Raw genomic sequence first — 3,776 nt, 5'->3', positions numbered from 1 at the left:
TCATGTAGAAATCGAAGATAAAAGACCTTGGGGCCTATATTTAGAACATAAGGAATTGCAATGGCAAATTAGAATACAAGCTGATACGTGGCCTGGGATTAATGAGCGTAGTTCAATTACTCCTGTTTTGAAATTAAAATCATTAAATAGGAATAAAATAGTAGAATGACATTTTTAAATTACAATATAATTTTCTTAACACATAAATATAGAGTTTTAGCAACCATAATACAATATAATATAGCCAGTGTATATATATATATATATATATATATATATGTATATATATATATATATATATGTGTGTGTGTGTGTGTGTGTGTGTGTTTATTTATTTATTTATGCATATATACATATTTATATTAAAAGTGTATATACACACATTTTTAACATAATATTTATTTCAATATTTTTAAGTAAGTGTATAAGTTCATTTTGATACTGATGGATCATGGAAGTGTTTTATTTAAGTTTAACATGTTGATTATTGATTTGTTTATAATATGCACGTATATATATATATATATATTCTTAAATGTGATTATTTAGTGTTGTATGAGATAATCAAAATTTTAATACATTATGCTAGTTTTTAACATTTTTTAACTTTTATAGGTGAATACATACATAATATATATATATATATATATATATATATATATATATATATATATATATATATGTACCTTTTTTGCTGTCATATATTTTATCATATTTTATCATGTTATCACTTTTGTAATGTTATTTTTTTTTCATTAATATCGTTTTTATTTGTTTCATGTGAAGCATTAAGTGCACTTTAACATTCGTTATTAACATAGATTCTTTTATATATATGCTGGGTTAGGGACATGCTGAACTGTAATTATGGAGAGTCACATGGTGTTAATTTTCCTTAATGAATGAACCTGTAGTATAAAACGAAGTGAAGTCATGATAGATATTTTGTCTGATGAAGTTTAATATACGTTAAATGAAAGTGCTTACTTATGGATTAATTGATTTGTTATTTTAACCAAAATATCAGTGTTTAATAAAGGATTTGTCTTTCCAGCTTGGTGGCTCTTCGCTTGTAGTTGGTATAACATAGTTCATTCAGTTTTTCTCATGTTATGGTAGAACTCCACACTGACAACTTATCAAACTGGGTATTTGACATTCAATGAAGAGTAGTTAGAAAGGGACCTGAGGTTCTAGGCCAGTATCTTCCAGTGCCCCTTATCTGTAGCTGTCATACAATGACCAGTATTTATGTTCCCCTTGTGTACATTGAGTGTTCTTAAGGTTCATAGGTATATACTAGCCTAATGACCACCAGCACTTTTATAAGCCTAGCTGTGCAATCCAACTCAGTTTTGTCCCTAAGTATCATGGGCATCTATTAAGAGGGGGCATGCTATTTAGGAAGCTTCTAGAGGTTATGTGGTAGGTATGTTAGTCTGGGCATTATCATCTGCCTCTATCAAAGACATAGGGGCAAGATCCAGGGTAAATTTCCAATTTTCCATCCACTAGTCAAGGTTATGCTTAAGTAGGTTTAGGGATGGACTCTGCTTCACATGCATGGGAAGCCTGTTTCAGAGCATGGGGATCCAGTGAAGCCTGTTTCAGAGCACAGGGATCCTCTGAGACACACATCTGTTTCACCAACATGTCTCATTTATGTTACAAGCAAAATTTAAATCTTTGGCTCTAGTGGTTCTGATGCTGTTTGGTTCCAGCTCTGATGGGCCTTTTACACATCCACAAAACAAAGATGCCTTGTATGTCAGGCATAGATCACTTCTCGGTAACCTGTAGGAGACAGAGTATAGAGGTAGGGCTTTAAGGTGATCTGCATAGGACAATGTGTTTATACCCTGGATTCCCCTGTAAGAAACTGTGTGGGTGTTCCAACTGTTGCATATGTCTGGTCAGGTACATCCCTAAGGGGGAATTATAGTCAATGACAGATCTGATTATAAGGTTTGATGTCGACATTATATTTGGGTGGTATGTTTGCTTCCTGAATCAACAAATCTCCCCATGTTTCATATCAGTGCAGGTGTTTTCATGGCTGGGGCAGCAGTTTTTGGTATGTGTTGTTACTGTCTGTATAATACAAATATCACAGTTAGAGTCAATGAGTGCCCATAATCTGTAGTCCTTCAGGCAGATGTTTGGACACAGCATGTGTATATCATCTGTGATGTCCATCACTTAGATAATTGGCAGGAAAGGGCCTAGCAGACAGCCCTGATGTACAGACCTGATCACTGGAGCTGAGACACAGGTCACATCACACACGTGTCATCTCACTATGTTGAAATGTGTGATACACTGGTCTACTCATTTGGTGATATAGCTGTTTATGGCCATATATTATAGTGTTGATTAAATACCTCCGTGTGGATTTGTGTCAAATGCCTTGACCTCGTCAATTCACAGGATGATACTGTTGTCATCATGCATGCCCTCAATGACCTCTTTAAGTACATCAGATGTAATAGACATGATGCAGCATTAACAACTCACAAAGGTCTGTTGCACATAACCAGAATATTACTAGGGTACATGTAGAAAAGGTCCATGACATGTTGGTCTACCTCACAGTCGAGGAGAGTCAGGATGTCTCTATACATGCATGCATCAGGTGCTCTCCTCTCAACTCAGGTGGATGGATGTTGATGTACACCCTTGTATGGGAACACAGTCTGTGTGGAAGGTGTGTTGGAGTGTGTATTCAACCATATCAGGAAGGTGTATGTGTTGAGTCATGCCATAGATGATCTGTGATGATGTCATAGCCCATTGATTCTGTGTGAAAGCCCTGGATGTAGGTAAGGCAGTGTATATTGCCTATCATGATCTGGCCTACAGTTTTGACATAATTCTCCATGCAGGTATTGAGAAACCCTCCCAGCTGGGTATTAACCCTTACTTCAGTTGATGAGTAAAAGTATGTGTTCTGTCAGTAAGCCAATTGGTTAAACTTGGTGAATCAACCTGTACCAGTAGAGCTGTCATGACTGGCAAACCCCAGGGATCTGCGCTTACTGTTCAAAAATAGAGTCCAAACTATATGGCCTTTGGTTTACCAAGTTTTCTGATTCTTGCGTATTAGGTGCAGTCATTGAGTCCACCAATGATGATAATATAGTACAGGAGGAGCTAAGATAGACACCTGAATGGTAATAAAGTACAGGAGGAACTAACACACAACTGAATGGTGTCAAAGGCACAAGATCTACAAATAAATTCAGAAATGTGTGTTTATGTTATTCATCTAAAAAGTGGAATTCCATGATAAGCACAGCATTGACAACAGTCCTGCTTTGCAGAAGCCAAGTGATGCAAGCACTGTGAAAACATGTAGATGGTGGTCGAAGTACAGATTTCTAAGTGTCCACACTGGTATTGAAAGCCTATGTTGGGCACATCATAAGTCACACCATCATATTGAGATCTTAGAATTGTATGACAGCACTGCAGTCAAACCTCATCAGAACACTAATAAGAGTATAATTTTCTCTTTTGCATGCATCTCACCAGATGCAAGCAGCAGTTGGAAAGACCACAGAGATTTCTCAGCAAGATAACACAGGGCCTACAAGCCATACCATGATGTATGTGTTTAAATTAAGAGCCATGTCACTGTAATATTTATTGTCCTCCAGGCCACTCTCTGACCCTACCCTTGTGGGAGTACTGCATTCCAAAAGTCTGCTACAGCTGATAACATCATCAGTGTCTGCTGAGGTGAATATGGTGATAACAGTGCCTCACATGCTGGTGTA

The sequence above is a fragment of the Protopterus annectens genome, chromosome 1.part1 (assembly GCF_019279795.1).
Source record: "Protopterus annectens isolate FY-2018-M chromosome 1.part1, PAN1.0, whole genome shotgun sequence".
In the NCBI taxonomy this organism is placed as follows: domain Eukaryota; kingdom Metazoa; phylum Chordata; order Ceratodontiformes; family Protopteridae; genus Protopterus; species Protopterus annectens.
This window is presented reverse-complemented; position numbering follows the sequence as displayed.